The sequence below is a fragment of the Monodon monoceros genome, unplaced genomic scaffold (assembly GCF_005190385.1).
Source record: "Monodon monoceros isolate NGI ecotype Baffin Bay Population unplaced genomic scaffold, NGI_Narwhal_1 Super_Scaffold_16, whole genome shotgun sequence".
NCBI classification, from domain to species: Eukaryota; Metazoa; Chordata; class Mammalia; order Artiodactyla; family Monodontidae; genus Monodon; species Monodon monoceros.
Genome location: NW_021703772.1, coordinates 8,168,666 through 8,186,495, shown reverse-complemented (window position 1 = coordinate 8,186,495; position 17,830 = coordinate 8,168,666). Strand labels below are relative to the sequence as shown.

Here is a 17,830-nt window from a genome sequence, read left to right as displayed (position 1 = left end):
GGGGAGAGAGGGAGAGAGAGGGAGAGAGGGAGAGAGAGGGAGGGAGAGGGAGGGAGAGAGAGAGGGAGAGAGAGGGAGAGAGAGAGAGGAGAAAGAGAAGAGAGAGAGAGAAAGAGAGAAGAGAGAAGGGGGGGAGAGATAGAGAGAGAGAGAGAAGGGGGAGGGGGAGAGGGGGGGGGGAGAGGGGAGAAAAACAGAGAGAGTGAGCCTGCTTTTTCATACAGCTGAATTTAATGTTAGCAATTTAAAACAGTTGTGTGAAAACAAAGGGTATTTTTTTTAATTAAAAAAAATTAAGTGGTTTAAAACGCTCTGCAGGAATTTACTGTTTTAAAGGTACCAAATAAGTTACCTTATAAATGGAGTAAATTTTCTGTAATATTAATGTTTAAAGCCCTAATTTGAGAGTTATAAGTGAATTTCTGTTTACTGTGATTTCTTCAGGCAGGGCACATCTATGGTAAGTCTTCACTGTGATAGGAAAGAATGTCAGTCATATTGGCTAACAACTTCTGAAGATTATACCCCACTTAGATATAATCATATTTCAGATCTGAACCACCTAAAAGCTAGAACTTAATTTGTCACACCACTGTAATATATCTTTCCCTACCACACAGGACCTCTCTCTTAAAAAAAGAATTCCTTTGATGTCTTCATAAAGTTACATTTTTTTCGTGTTTTTAAGCCGAAGAACCTGGAGTGCATCACTGTCACATCAATGACACCTTATAATTAGCATACACTTTCAATATGGCCTCAAGCAAGGGCCAAGACCAAATTATCTATATGGGAAACAACTTCCAGGGCAGCACTAACTTTATACAACCAAGAGAACCTGAAATTCTCTGCTATATTAGCGTTCGCTGGCAGAGGAGGCTGCTGTCAATTTGCTCCTGTCACATTATTTTCCTTTGTCTCAGACAGAAGCCACAGGGGAGGCTACAGGGTTTGCTTTTCACTTGAAACAACAGCAGAGATTATGGATTCCCTCCCCTGCCTAACTTGACTACTGGCTCCTCTCCTGGAAACAGGGTAAAACTGGGGACAGAACATACCAAACAGGACGAGCAATCTGCTATTCCATGAAACTTTTGGTTGGCCACTTGGGGAACATGGAAATATCTGTCAGAGGAAGGAAAATAAGGAAATTCTGTAGAGCTGGCTTTGACAAGAAGGTCCACTAGCTTCCTTGTTACCCTCTATGTTTCTTTGCTCCACTTCTCACTTCTTTTAATACACATTGCTGAGTCTGACTGTAAATACGATAGCTGAAAAGGAGCTGGTTCCACAACTGTCTTGCATGGTTATTCACCAAATGGACTCTCAGGGTAATCCTAGAACGTATGTTACCCAGGGAAAACAACAGTTGATGGTACTGTACCAATGTCCATTTCCTGGTTTTGATAATATACTGTGGCTATGTAAGCTGTTATCATTGAGGGTCACTGGGTGAAGGGTACAAGGAAACTCACTGATCTATTTTCACAACTTCTTGTGAGCTAAAATTATTTCAAAACGAAGTTTAAAGATAAAAAAACAGACACCCATATGTACATCCACACTACTGGTTTCTAAGACAGCATTTAAGACTCTAAGGCTATGCTTTTTTTTATGGCCTTCAATATCCCATTGTTGTTTTACTTTACTTATGTTTAAACTTTATCAGTTTTTTTCCTTAGTGATAACAAACTAAATGATATTCAGTAATATAACAAAGATTTCAATAGGGAAATAAGGCAAACAGAGGCCTTATTTCCAAATGAAGTTAAAGAGAAACTGTAGAAAGGGTCACAAGGAGGAGATTTCTTGTCCTCCTTTGTGGTTTATCTCTCATGCTGAGAATTATAGGTTTCGGGGTGGGGGAAAGATGCAGAAGAGTTAACCAGTTAACCAGCTGCTGAGTTAAACAGCTGGTGGTGGTTGGACCCAGGTAACTAGAAAAGTAATGGTACCTTATAAAAAAATTTAAGAGAAAAAAAGAATTTTATTTTCGAGAGGAGGGGAAAGAGTTGGTAACGGTATGGCAAAGGAGGATGCAACACGGAGGCCCCTCAAAAACCTCAAGGATGAAAAAGCATGTAGAACATGTAGGTGGTGGTAGCAGTGGGAAGTACACTAACGAATACTTCAAGCTACAATAATTAGTTATGGAACTAGCATAAAAATAGGCAGACCGATATACTAGAAAACATAGCCGTGACCCCAGCGTATATTAAAACTTCTATACTATACGCTATATTCCAAATCACTGAAGAAAAATGACTAATTATCTCACATTCTTTACTATAACGCACTACAACTGGCCTCAAGAATTAGATATAAAGAAAATATAGGTGAATATTTATGTGACCTAAGGATGAAAAAGCCCTCTAAACAGACATGCAAAAGAAAAAAAATCATAAAAGGAGTAGAGTGTACAATTTGAAAAAAAACAGTTCAAGACCCGAGCGGTTTCAGCCAGAGAGGGAGAGTACTAGGGTTGGGGACAGAGATTAAAGCAGACTAGTTTATTCAAACTGTTTTAAGTTTTTACAAGAAGAATATATTTGTTTATTACTTGAGTTAATTTAATTTAAAAAGTATCTCAGAAAGTAAAACCATAGAACACCTGCTACCTCAAAATCATCATAAACAAAGTTAAGTCAAATGAAAAACTAGAAAATTATAATATGACAAGCAAAGGGACAAGGTCTTTACTATACAAGGAGCACTTATGTAAGAAAAAGACAAAATGGCTCAAAAGAACACTAGGCAAAACATGGGGGAAATGCGCGTTTTCACCTGTCAAACGGGCCCCCTGAGCCTGGCCCTCAGAGAAGGTGAGGGAGAAAGAGCTGTCTCCCCGGGGTTTCCAAGGGAGGTGCCTCCCTGGGGGAGGATCAGGTTTCAGAGAGGCAAGCAGGCGGGAGGGGGGGCTCCAGGAAGAGCTCCTGGAGGGAAGAGACTGTTTTTAGGATGGAAAAGGGTTTTCTGACAGGGTGGTGTTGGGGAGGACTGGGTGGAGTGTAAGGCAAGGGGATGAGACTACCAGAAAGGACTGGTGCCTGGAGGAGCCTGCATTTTGGGAGGGTACAGGAAGTTTATGGAGTCACTGAGTCATTTATAGCCTATTCTCAAGGTTTCCGACTTTACAAAATTCTTTTGGTGCCAAAGTTGCCCAAGGGCTTTGTTTCTTTGGGCATTGACCTTTTTGACCTTCCTTTCCAGTCAGTCACCAAGTCCTGCTATTTTCTTCCATTAAAATGCAGTTTCATTTTTTTTCCCCCCTATCCAATCTGCATACTACTGCCAGACTGTTGTTTCTAAAGTATCACTTGGATCATGTCTCCTCCCTGCTCAAAAACCTTTCAGTGCTTTCTACTGTCACTGGATCAAGTATAGACACACACACTCACCCGCCACCCTGAGGTGTCTCCGGTTCACTTCAAAAACATCTGCTCCAGCCAAAGTGGTTCAATCACAGACCTGTCCCTATATGTGACACCACCCCCAAAACCTTTTTTGTGCTTTTCCTAAGCTGATTTCACACTCAAACACCCTTTCCTTTTTACTTCTCCATAGTCTAGCAACCTTTCACGTTCAGTTTCATTCCCTCATCAGTATACAATGTGGGTAAAGCACAGGCGTGGAAACTCACAGCCCTGGTTCTCTGTCATTTACTGGTTTTGTGACCTTGGGCTTAGTTTCTTAAGGCTTAGTTTGCCTCAACTCCAAAATGTAATAAATACTTTTACGACTTTTGTGAAGATTCAGTAAGAACTGATGTACGTAAAACTAATACAGTGCCTGGAACAGAGTAGATTAGTAGTAGTGCCTGGAAACTCACTAGATTAGTATTCATTATTATTGTCCAAACACCCTCTTTTCTCTGAGTGTAAAGTTTTTCTTACTAGCTGGTAATAGCTTGTGAGCACTGCTGTTTTCTCTCTTATATTTAAACTTTTTATACTTCTTAACACTCAGTGTGCCAAGCCCTGTGTTAGGTGCTTTACAAACACAAAACCACATGAGTTAGGTACCGCTCTATCACTTCACTTTCTGGATGGGAAAACTAAGTTTGGAGATATTAAAAACCTTACCTAGGGCTTCCCTGGTGGCGCAGTGGTTAAGAATCTGCCTGCCAATGCAGGGGACACGGGTTTGTGCCCCGGTCCGGGAAGATCCCACATGCTGCGGAGTGGCTAGGCCCGTGAGCCATGGTCGCTGAGCCTGCACGTCCGGAGCCTGTGCTCTGCAACGGGACAGGCCGCAACAGTGAGAGGCCCGCGTACCGCAAAAAAACCCACAAAAAACAAAAAACCCTTACCTAATATTAAACAGCTAGTAAAGAGTAGAAGGAAGATGCAGGTGATTCTTTGATTGGTCTATTTTTAAGATTGAAAATTGCCTAGGATTTTCATGAATGATGGCTGGGCAGTCCTAATGAGTCAGGTCTGGTCTTCCCTCACCTGGAGATTTCTCCCAGGGAGAACTGAGCACTGTCACTAGATCCGGCTTCAGCATCACTCTCCAAACAGCCAGAGCCTGGGCTTTCCTCCAGGGACCACCATGACCCTTTGACTTTCAGAAAGAAAGCATACTAGCAGCCCCATGTTTTGTTACAAGAAGAGAGGAAGATCATTTCCAGAGTCAGAAATCACGCCATAAGCCATCAAGAACAAAAACCAGGTTTCCATCAGCAAAAAGCACCCTTTCTGAGGAGAAAAGAAGAGAGGCTCTTAATAGAAAGAGCCAAGCCTTCTGAGTACAGAAGAGGCCAACTTTTCCCAAAGGTAACGTTTAAAAGAGTGTGAGTCTTAAGAGTCAGAAAGACAAAACCCTAAAGGGCAAGGGAAGGACAGACCTCACTATTAATTTATTCTTCACTCCGATGACAGTGCCAGTACATGCAATTAGAATTTCTTTTTTCTTTTTTGGTAAGAATTGAAGAAAGACAAAAATGAACCATTATATTAACTGATACTATAATTATGTTTACAAACTGATTTCCAGTGGAATCATTACACATTAGGCCTCTTTAGGAGCCTATAGTTTCCAGACTGTGAAAAAGCATTTCCTCTGAGTGAAACCTGCAAATTTTATCTCCCTAACTAAAGATAAAACTGTTTTGGCTGATAAAGGTTAAAGAACTCCTCTAAAACAACCAGACAAAAGAAACCAACAGCCATACAACAAAACAACAACAACAAAAAGCAGACTTCTCATGTCTCGGAGAGTTAACATACACTGAGCTAAGGCTCAGTGTATGTTAACTCCCTGAGTTGGGAGACTGGGATTGATGGACGACCAACAGGGGTTCTGAGGTTTCGCCCTTCATTCATCCACTTGTCAAATTCTGCTCAGAGGCTCTTTGCTTGTGGAAGGAGGGCAAAGAACTTTTTTCTCTACAATGCTTTTTGTTATTCTCTCCTGTAGGTCAAAAGAGAATTATGAGGACTGTTCAAATATCGTTAAGATGGCAATATTTCCCAAATTCAACTTGATCACTATCAAAATCCCAGCTGGCTTTTTTTGCAGAAATCGAAAGACTGATTCTAAAATTCATATGGACATCAAGGGACTCAGAGTAGCCAAACAATCTTGAGAAAGAAAACAAAGTTGGACAAATCACACCTCCTGATTTCAAAACTTGCTACAAAGCTACAGTAATCAAGATGGTGTGGTACTGGCATAAGGATAGACATATATATCAATGGACTAGAACTGAGAGTCCATAAATAAACCTCACATTTATGGTCAAATGATTTTCAACAAGGGTGCCAAGACAATCCAATGGGAGAAAGAATAGTCTTTTCAACAGATGGTGTTGGGATAATGGGCTATCTACATGCAAAAAAAATAATAAAGTTGGACCCCCAACTCTCACACCATACATAAAAATTAACTCAAAGTGGATCATAGGTCCAAATGTAAGAGTTAAAATTATAAAACTCTTAGAAAAAATATAGGAGTAACTCTTTGTGACCTTGGGCTAGTTAAAGCCTTCTTAGATATGACAGACTAGAAAAACACAAGTGACAAAAGAAAAAATAAACTGAACTTCATCAAAGTTAAAAACTCTTATGCTTCAAAGGAAACCATTAAGAAAATGCAAAAACAAGGGACTTCCCTGGTGGTCCAGTGGTAAAGAATCCACCTTCCAATGCAGGGGACGTGGGTTTGATCCCCTGTCAGGGAACTAAGATCCCACGTGCTGCAGGGCAACTAAGCCCGTGTGCCACAACTACTGAGCTCGTGCGTCTCAACTAGAGAGCCTGCATGCTGCAAACTACAGAGCCCATGCGCTCTGGAACCCATGCGCCACAATTAGAGAGGAGCCCACGGGCCCCAACGAAGAGCCCACATGCCGCAAGGAAAGATCCTGCATGCCTCAACAAAGATCCCGTGTGCCACAACTAAGATCCGTCGCAGCCAAAAATAAAAACAAATAAATAATTAATAAGTATTAAAAAAAAAAAGAAAACGGAAAAACAACCCAAAGAGTGGGAGAAAATATTTGCAAATCATAAATCTGATAAGGGAATTGTATCCAGAATTTATAAAGAACTCTTACAACTCAATAATAAGACAAATAACCCAATTAAAAAATGGACAAGAATCAGAACAGACATTTCTCCAAAGAAAATATACAAATATGGAGAAAAGGGAACCCTCTTGCACTGTTGGTGGGAATGTAAATTGATACAGCCACTATGGAGAACAGTATGGAGGTTCCTTAAAAAAACTAAAAATAGAACTACCATATGACCCAGCAATCCCACTACTGGGCATATACCCAGAGAAAACCATAATTCAAAAAGACACATGCACCCCAAATGTTCACTGCAGCACAATTTACAATAGCCAGGTCATGGAAGCAACCTAAATGCCCATCGACAGACAAATGGATAAAGAAGATGTGGTACATATGTACAATGGAATATTACTCAGCCATAAAAGGGAACGAAATTGGGTCATTTGTAGAGACGTGGATGGATCTAGAGACTGTCGTACAGAGTAAAGTCAGTCAGAAGGAGAAAAACAAATATCGTATATTAACACATATATGTGGAACCTAGAAAAATGGTGCAGATGAACTGGTTTGCAGGGCAGAAATAGAGACACAGATGTAGAGAACAAACGTATGGACACCACGGGGGGAAAGTGGCGGGGTGGGGGTGGTGGGATGAATTGGGAGGTTGCGATTGACATATATACACTAATATGTATAAAATAGATAACTAATATGAACCTGCTGTATAAAAAAATAAATAAAATAAAATTTTAAAAAAAAGGGGCTTCCCTGGTGGTGCAGTGGTTGAGAATCTGCCTGACAATGCAGGGTTCGATCCCTGGTCCGGGAATATTCCACATGCCATGGAGCAACTAAGCCCGTGTGCCACAACTACTGAGCCTGTGCTCTAGAGCCTGCGAGCCACAACTACTGAAGCCTGTATGCCTAGAGCCTGTGCTCCACAACAAGAGAAGCCACCGCAATGAGAAGCCCGCACACCGCAATGAAGGGTAGTCCCCGTGCGCCGCAAGCAGAGAAAGCCCGCGCGCAGCAACAAAGACCCAACGCAGCCAAAAATAAATGAGTAACAACAAAAAAAATTTATTAAAAAAAGAAATTCAAAAAAAAAAGAAAATATACAAATAGCCAAAAGCACATGAAAAGATGTTCAACATCATTAGTCATCAGGGAAATGCATATTAAAACCACAACGAGATACTACTTTATACCCTCTAGGAAAGTATTCTCAGGAAGACATAGTGTGGATGATGATGTAGAGAAGTTGGAACCCTCATATACTGCTGTTGGAAATGTAAAATGGTGCAGCCACTTTGGAAGAGTCTGGCAGTTTCTCAGAAGGTTAAACAGAGTTACCATACGGCCCAGCTATTCCACTCCTAGGTATATGCCTAAGAGAAATGAAAACATATGTTCACACAACAACTTGTACATGAATGTTCATAGCAGCATTACTCATAATAACCAAAAAAAGTGAAGACAACCCAAATGTTCATCAACTGATGAATGGATAAACAAAATGTGGTATAACCACACAATGGACTACTATTTGGAATTAAAATGGAATTAAGTACTGATACATGCTACAACATGGATGAACCTTGAAAACAATATCTTAAGTGAAAGAAGGTAGACACAAAAGACTAAATATTCTTTGGTCCCACTTACATGAAATATCCAGAATAGTCAAATCTATAGAGACAGAAGGTAGACTAATGGTTTCCTAGAGCTGGGGTGGGAGGGTAGAGGAAATGGGGGATGCCTGCTAATGGGTACAGGGGTTTCTTTCAGGGTGATGAAATGTTCCAAAAGTGATTGTGTTGATGGTTGCACAACACTATGAATACACTAAAAACCACTGAATTGTACATTTTAAATGCGTGAATTGTATCTTAATAAAGCTATTAAATACGTACTTTAAAAAGAACTATAGAGATATCAGAAAAAGCCTTCAAAATTAATGAAAGGGTCATAAAATGTTTCAAAAAGCAAAAATCCAGAAAAGAATCAGAGAGACACTTGGTAAGTATGTGGAAAAGGAATCTGTAGGACTAGAAAGGATCTAGCAGAAAGTTAAAATATTCTTGGTCTGGATCTATTCTGAAAAACAAAAAAACACATGGCAGGAGGGATAAATTGGGAGTTTGGGATTAACATATACACACTACTATATATAAAAGAGATAAACAACAAGGACCTATTGTATAGCACAGGGAACTATATTCAACATCTTGTAATAACCTATAATAGAAAATAATCTGAAAAAGAATATATACACCTGAAACTAACACAACTTTGTAAATCAACTATACTTCAATAAAAACACCAAAACATATTATATATCAATTCTATCTCAATAAACTTAGAAAAAAATTTAAAAAACATGAGCGGGAGAGTCTAACACAACCTGTTCTACCTTTTTTTTGAAGTTTTATTTTATAAATGACAAAAAAGGGTTGGTTTGCATATGAACTCTTTAGATATAGGAAAAGCTTAGTAGTAATTTCTCATGCCAAATCCACCTTCCACCCTAATGTTTTCTGAACCATTACTTTAATAATAATAAAAAAATACAGAATTAGGCTATCAAATCTACTAAGGCCATCAATGAAATCCATCATTCATTTGCGTAGTACCTTAAAGTTCATAAATCACTTTTATACCTATTATCTCAGCTGACCCTCTTGAAGCAGGTATCACACCCATTTTAAAGATGAAGAAACAGCCTCAGAGACATTAACAGGCACTTAAAGCCTTACAGCTAGTGAGAAGCATAGACAGATTAGAACCCAGGTCTTGCTCTACTAAGCCACCTTCTAAGTTTATAAAGAAATTGCTCTGGGCTTCCCTGGTGGTGCAGTGGTTGAGAGTCCACCTGCCGATGCAGGGGACACGGGTTCGTGCCCCGGTCCAGGAAGATCCCACATGCCACGGAGTGGCTGGGCCCGTGAGCCATGGCCGCTGAGTCTGCGCGTCCGGAGCCTGTGCTCTGCAACGGGAAAGGCCACAACAGTGAAAGGCCAGCGTACCGCAAAAAAAAAAAAAAGAAAAAAATTGCTCTTTTGTATAGAATATTCCTTTAGTAATATTCCTTTAGTAAATACACTTTTTTTCTTGTTGAATTTTCTCTTATAGTGTTAGGAACTAATTTGAAATAGCAATTTGGTACATATTGAAACATAGTTCAATATGTAGTATAACATATATTTATTCTACACTAATCTCAATCATATATTTCGTTTTTAAAAAACAAAAAAACAAGTACTCGGGAAGTCCCCTGGCGGTCCAGTGGTTAGGACTCAGTGCTTTCACTGCCTTGGCCCCAGGTTCAACCCTGGTTGGGGAACTAAGATCCTATAAGCCTCATGGCATGACCAAAAAACCCAAAAAAAACAATTACTCAGGATGAACAAATTCTAAGCTGAATACTACAGTGTTTCTGACTAATAGCTAAGAAGTCAAAATAATGCTTTTGTGCAATAATTTTGCTAGGCATCCAAACATCAAACATGTGTCTCATCTATTTAATTTACCTTATATACTAACATCAGTGGCCAGGGAAATATTCTTTTCTTAATTTGTGTTTTCATATCTTATTTAAGAGTTAAGGTACTATAGTGACACATAGTGCAGTATATGCACATCCTCCAAAACACAATGCCATTCTGAACATAAATAAATGTGGTCTAAAATTCGAATCCCCAAATTTTGATGTAATTTTAGATAGAAGTTTTCCTAATTATTTCCTCTTTATTTTCCCTCCAGAATGTCCAGAATAGTCATCTACTATACAGTTGTTAAACAGTTACTGGTGTGAAGTAATGATCAACTTACAATTGGTTAAAAAAAAAAAAAAAAGTTAACCCACATTTGAACGACCAAAGGGTTTTGGATTATAACATGGCTGACTGGACATTTCATGTGCCTAACATTTACTGAACATTTATGAGTGTTAGGCTCAGGGCTAGGATATACTATGATTAATAAGACATGACTCTGTACATGCTCTCTGGAGTTCTCCTCCAGGTAGGGAAAACCACCAGGTAAAAGAATAATTACAATGCAATGTGAGAAGTACTATCTATAATGGAGGCTTGTACAAAGTATCGTCTTTGGCTTGCTTGTGATCAGGTCTTGTGAGATAAGATAAGTATCAGTGTCTAAAACATGCCTCCAAAGCTGAATATCCACTCACTAACTTGTATCATCTTTCAATACTGTGCCATACCCAGGTGTCGCCTCTCTTCCTGATTTGCATAACCAGGCAAGATAGCCAAGGTCGATAGCACTCCTGTCTCAGGTTAGGCACAAACTCAGATCAAACACTACTCAAAGCAACACACATCCCCTCATGACCTTAGTCAGTAGGTACAGCTCCTGAAGTCTTTAGGTTGTGAAGTGTTGTGGAATCTTTCTCCTCAGAAGAACTGCTAAGTTTAAAAGCTCTGTTAGTCAGAACTACAAATCTGTGAATAAAACATTAAGCCTATTTCTCTGAAATTAAAAACTGTACATTTCTGAACCTTTTATATATAGATTCTGGTAGAGAAAAGGTTAAATGAAGTAAAAAAGATGACAAGCAGAACTCTTCCCCTGCAGAGTCAGCTACTGTGCATCTTTTAAAAGGTTCCCCAACTGTAGAATGTATCTCCTTTCTTCTGATTGTAAAGAGACCAGTAGCAAAATTATTCCTTTCCCATACAATGCAACTGGACTGGGTCAGGAATAGAACAGCCAAGAGGAAAAGGCAGATCATTTTTTTTTGAAGCTGGAGGACTGGTATTTATTTCCAAGTTCAGGAAAAAAGAGGTACTTGACTCTCTTTAATTACAACATAGCCTGGCCAACTATACACCACTGATGTTTTCAAGATGTTGCTCAAAGGATATTCCAGCTCTTCATATCAAAATGTACACATTAATGCAGAGGAAACTCAAACTGTAATAGATATTAGTTGTCTTGAAGCACAATTCCAACTAAACCAAAAACGATTTGAAGAGGAAGTTCAGAAATATAATGCCCTCCAATAGGACACATAGGTTGCAAGACAAACATCATTAAGGATTCCCTAGGCTACAGCATCTTCTGGGATGGTAAAGTCAAGTTCTATGTGTTATGTTTAAGTGCTCAGAAAAATGCTGGTACTCAATTGATGACAGTTGCAAAAGCCTCTGGGAAGGTCTGATCTGACCTCACCGCAGTTCTGACATCTCCATTTAAACATCTTCCTTTCTGTGGACAAGGAAAGCTTCCAAGCACTAAAGGTTTCCAAGAGTTAAACAGTCAGTCTCTCAAAAGACCCTAGTCAGTATATAAACGTATCTTTTAAGTAAAAATCCAGTCATCCTGGGTCAAGATTCACTTTAAACAATATAAAAGCCTATGTAAATGATATTTAATGATATGAGAAAATATTTGTAATATACTGATGTGTGAAAAAGGATAAACTTTTTTTTAAATGAGGAGGTTTACAAAATACATATAATGTGATCACATTTGTTACAAAGTATATATACACATATGAGGATTTTTTACCAAAAGAATTCATGGCTATTATAGAAAGTCTGGAAAATAGAGGACAAAAAAACAATAGCTGTAATCCTATAAACCAGAGGTTACCATTTAGTATTTTAGTGTTTATATTTCCAATTTTTTCTATGTGTATATATATGTCCTCCCAATAAATATAAAAAACATAGTCTTTTACTTAGTCATTAGTTTTGCACTGATTTACATATAATGCTATTCTAGGAAACTAGGGCAAATTTTAAGATTCATGCACTAGAGTGGTTCTTAACCATGGCTGCGTATTAGAATTGCCTGGGGAACGTTTAAAATTCCCAATTTCTGGACCACCCCCCAGACCAATTAAACTAGCATCTTTGAAGATGGTACCTAGGCATCAGTATTTTTCAAAGTTCCCCAGGTGATTCCACTGAACAGCCAGGGTTGAGAACCACTACTTGCCAGCTTTCCCCCTTCTGAGTAAAATATGATTTACAGCAGTAAATCTTAAACTTTCATGTGCATACAAATCATGTGGGGATCTTGTCAAAATATAGATTCTGGTTCAGGATAGGACCTGAGATTCTGCACTGGCTCAGGGACCATACTCTGAGTAGCTGTAGGGTTCTGGGAAAGAAAACTCTTTTAAAGAATGGAAAGAAAAAATTATAGCCACTGAAGCCCATATTCTATGCCACCAGACAGGGAGGGGTAATCTACAGCGGATGAACAAAGAATTGACATGAGGAGAAAAAGATGTTTCTAGGAAATAAGATTTTAGGGGACTGAAAGAAAGTTTGGAATAACTACATTTTTCAGGGGAAAACAGTCGTTGGAGCTTATATAGTTTGTGTGCACAAAGGAGGGCAAGCAAGCTTAGAAGACAAGAGAGGTGGGCAGTATGAGAAAAAAAAATCAAATGTGTAAAAAATTGTTATGGAAAAAATAAAATCTTTGGCTGCCGTGCTGGAAATGGATAGAGAAACACCACAAGAGGACCTGCAGAATATTTCATTGTCAAAAACATGTTTGGGAACCAGTACAGCTAATAAACTGAAGTTGGTGTAGATCAATAATCATCCTCCATCATCTCCCTCCGGGACATAAGAGACCCCAGGAGCATAAGTCTCCCCTGGCAGTGCTTTAGAAACCAACAACAAACAGTGGACTATTTGCCCAAATGCTTCTCTTTGTGTGCAGAAAGAACATGGGAAGCTCAAACATGGGGTCTCTTTGCAGCTTCTTGGCAATACTCTTCTTCGAATTTCTAAACTTCACTAGAGATGTAACAAAAAGGCGGCGGAGGGATTTTTTTTTCCCTGAGGGCTTTCCCATGGAAATTAGAAATGTTTAGCATATTTTTTAGAATGACAAAGTATTTAATATAAAAGTATTCATAAGTCACCATCAGACTGTTATTCCTTCAAAATAATTTCTAAAACCAATAAAACAGGAAAACTTTCATATAAAATTATCTGGGGCATTATATGAATCAGCTGGTACACTTTATCAGACATTATCAAATGGGCCATATCTGAGAAAACCTCTGTTTAAATAAACAGAAGAAACTAAAGGGGAAGACTTTACCAAGAAATGAAAGAATTCTGATGCCAGATGATTCATGTTACACATCTCTTGGATGTAAGAATCTTTGGCAGAATCATGCACAACCATAATAGTCCCACTGATCCTTATATTCAGCACTTATTTACTGTATAATGGTGATAGTTAACATGTGTTGAGTGCCAGATACTGGCTAAGTGCTTTATCCACATCTAAATTAATCCTCACAACCCTATGAAATAGGTATTATTATTATAGCCCTTGTATGGATGAGGTATCTGTGGTTTAGGGATGGCAAGTACCACGCTTAAAGGTCACAAAACCAATAAGTCATAAAGTTGGTTTTTGAGTACCTGATTTCAACAACCATTCTCTTAACATTTATATGACATAAACAGGCCTCCTGCATGCCCAGTCTGTACCAGGGAGAAACTACACTCAAGACTGGGGGACAGAAGAAGAGTAAGTCATGATCCCTAAGCTTGTGGTACAGGACAAGCAGTTCTTCCAGGACACGAGGCTAGAAAGGCACTTCAAACACTGCAGAATACAGGATGCCTTCTGGTGTGGAACGCCAGCTCAGATAATGCTGTTAGTGTATTCCACAGGTCAGAACTCATTTACTTTTGGGGGTCCCTGATTCTTGATCTTTTACATATCCTTGATGGATAGATGACATATTTGCAGATGATAGGCTCTGTGCCTAGAGACACAATTTTTTTTTAGCTTAGGCAAGCTTTCCAGAAATTACTGAACCACTCTAACTATATAAAATCAATAAAGGCACAAGAATGTCCAGATAACAGATCTAGTACTAGTTGAGGGGTTGGTCTCTTCTACATTCAAATGATAAGGGGTATTGCTGGACAATCCAGTCCAGTCAGGATTGAGGGAAATCAGTTTCAGATTGAGGTTCTTGTCTCTCTTCTGAGTTTCTATAAAATCTCCAAAGGCTAAGGGAAACCCCACTGATTATAGTAGCCTAACAATGCTGTAAAGGTCAAATAATTCTTAATCTATGATTCATTACCAGTGCAGACAGATAAAGAAAGTCCTAACTCTTGCCTTTCTCAGAGCTAGCTTCCTAGCAGTCTTGTTCAACTTGATAACTGCAGACACAAGGCCAGGGAAAAGGTGAATAATATTTCCAGCCTTATCTGGCATCTGGCTACATTAATCGCTTAAAGCTGGTCTTTCAAAGAAAGAGGAGGCAGGGTAAAAGAATTAATATCTGAGTACCCACATTCAATGCACATGCTAAGCACTGTCCTAAGAGCCCCTCTCTTTTCTATTTTTCAATCTTATCTCACTTAATAATGACACTCACATGAAACACTACTGCTGCTCTCAGAAGTTAAACACCTTTCTCAGGAACTCACAGCTAGTAAACATAGCTCACATTCAGGCAGAGGCCTGTCCACACTACATACTCTTGGAAAGAAGTGGCTTCAGGCAGCTGCAAGGTGCTGGGTATCTTTGTGAGGACAGGCCTCCAGTGCTAGAAGAGCTGAGGAAACTGATGAGAGGATGAGAAAGGCAGGCAGATCCCCAAATATTCCACAGAAATTGTCCTTTTGCCCCTCCTAACAATGTTCTCTTGGGATATGGTTAGTAGAGAATAAGGACTACGTATTGAGTTACTGATGCTGTACAGTTGTCCCTCAGTGTCTGCGGGGGGTTGGTTCTAGGACCCCTGTCATACTATAATCTGTGGATGCTCAAGACCCTTATTTATAAAATGGCATAGTATTTGCATACAACCTATGCACATCCTCCCGCATACTTTAAATCATCTCTAGAATATTTATAATACCTAATACAATGTAAACGCTATGTAAATAGTTACTGGCATGGCAAATTCAAGTTTTGCTTTTTGGAACTTTCTGGAATTTTTTTTCCTGAATATTTTTGATATGCAGTTGAACCCCAGGATGTGGAACCCACGAATATGGAGGGCTGACTTTACTGATCCACAATGGAAACAAAACTCTGTTTATGATAATAAAACTTCCCTGTTATAAGTTGCATTCAATTAATTAAATATTTCAAATTAATGATCTCCTTGAAATGCAGCTATGTGTTCAAATACTAAAAAGTACAGCTCTTGCTTTTCTATTCCCTGAATGATGCCATGAATTCCTTATTTGAAAGGGATTCAAGACCTTACAATTTGCTTTTAAGTACTGAAAATTTGCAGTGTTATAGGCAATCTGAAATTACCTTAATTGACATAGAAGTCTTGTTTACTACAAAGTTTTTGATATAAAGACTTCTTATCCTGTTCAGCTAATCTTCTGAGAACATGCAAAAGGAAATGAGAAAATCTCAGGCAGGGAAAGCATCTGGTAGTATGGTCCACATTGTAACACAGAGAAATACTTTCATTTAAAGAGCAGGGGTTAGTATTTGAAATCAATCCTTGCCAACTGTAGAATTGCTCCTAAAACCTAGTTCAGATAAGCAGGTTGACATTTTTTCTGCAAACATTCAGAGTAACTTTTATATTTTTTGGCAAGATCAAAACTAATATTTCTCATAAATTCACACAGGTGATTTACTAGTACATATTTGCCTCACTAGAGAGCCAAAGGAACAATGCTCTGAGAGTGATGACAAAAAGTTTATTTTACATGGAGGGTAACATTTCTAGAGTACTCTTTACTTTCTCACTAAATCATTTCCCTTCAACTCTCCAAAGAGAGCTGCCACTATCATTTTTCCCCTCCTATACTATAATCATGCTAACCATCTCATCCACATATTTATTCCCCAAACATGCACTGAATTCTACTGTGTATCAGGCACACGTTGTACTGGGGATTCTACAGATGTGTTACTCAAAATATGGTCCACAGACTGGTGCTGGTTTGTGAAGGCATTGGTTACCAGTTTGCAACAACTATTTATTTATTTATTTTAAATTAAATTTTATTTTTTAACATCTTTATTGGAGTATAATTGCTTTACAATGGTGTGTTAGTTTCTGCTGTATAACAAAGTGAGTCAGCTATACGTATACATATATCCCCATAACCCCTCCTTCTTGCGTTTCCCTCCCACCCCTCTAGGTGGTCACAAAGCACTGAGCTGATCTTCCTGTGCTATGAGGCTGCTTCCCACTAGCTATCTATTTTACATTTGGTAGTGCATATATGTGACAAGTATTTAAAAATTTTAATAGCAATTTAGCAGAGTAATTTGAATGTTGATTCTAATAATAAAATTTTTGACTTTTATTTTCTATGTCATTTTTCTAATAATTCATTTTAGTTATTTTATAAAAATATCAGTCTGTAAAGGATTAGAAGTAAAAACCTGGTTTGCTACCAGTAATAGTTTAAGAAGCATTGTTCTAGAGGACAGAAAGACCTCTGCTCTTGCTTGACATGGGCACGGTTAATCCTATGTGACTGTCCAAAAAAAAAAAAAATCCTTCCATCCTCAGACACACACATTTCTGAGGAACATATAAGTTCAGGCTTTGTAAATAGGTTTGGGAATACTGATTTTTAAAAAAGGTTGTAAGTTAATAATATGTTAAAAGAAGAATGGAGAAGGGTGAGATAGGAAGGTAGGTCAAGTAGAAAGGACAATTTAATAAAGAACAGGAAATCAACAGGCAACCAGGAGGGTAGCAGGTATAATGAACAGCTATAAGTCTGGAGTGAAGAAGTTAAGAGGGTAACTCAAGGCTTACTGGAGGGAGGAAGACACCAAGTCTAGTCTCTGCCATCCTTTGCATTCTCCAGTCACCTCCTACCCTAGCTCCTAGGCACAGCCTATCCTCCAGCCATCCCTAATTGCTCTACTTCCCAAAGACAGTATCTCCTTTTGCTTGAGTATTTAGCAGACCGCTGCTCCGCTCCCACCAGAATGGGCATTCCACCCTCCAGTACTCTCCTTAAGGACCCAGTGCTATGTCAACCTCTCTGATTACGTTCCCTGGTACACCCTGAGGCAAAGTTTTGATTCCTCCTCAGTGCACCTGTACACTTGTTTATACTTGCGTCACAGTACTTATCAGAACGTACCATGCATATAAGTCTGCAAGTCAAATTCCATTGGTACTATATTATTTATCCTTCTCTTCTCAGTGCTCAGCACATAATTGCCTCTCAAATATGTGTTGAACCACACTGAGCATCAGAGAGCGAGTCAGAGGGGCTGATTAGAATTCTCATTCAGGCTGAGCAACCAGAAATCAAGGCTCACTGAAGAGTGTCTAGAAGCCAAACAAGGAGAGCTGCT

At 38.9% G+C, this 17,830-nt stretch overlaps 1 protein-coding gene across 3 annotated transcripts in view; it reads right to left on the bottom strand.

Annotated features, from left to right (window-relative positions):
* The window catches only part of PDE6D (phosphodiesterase 6D), a 52,498-nt gene that overhangs the window by 23,107 nt on the left and 11,561 nt on the right, over positions 1–17,830 (bottom strand). Inside the window, exon 1 of one of the 3 annotated variants that reach the window (XM_029225928.1) lies at positions 10,048–10,075. The exons of the other annotated variants lie outside the window; for them this stretch is intronic. The gene's annotated coding sequence lies outside the window, so the exon portion shown is untranslated. Of the gene's footprint in view, positions 1–10,047; positions 10,076–17,830 lie in introns of those variants that run through there. 3 annotated transcript variants of the gene reach the window in all.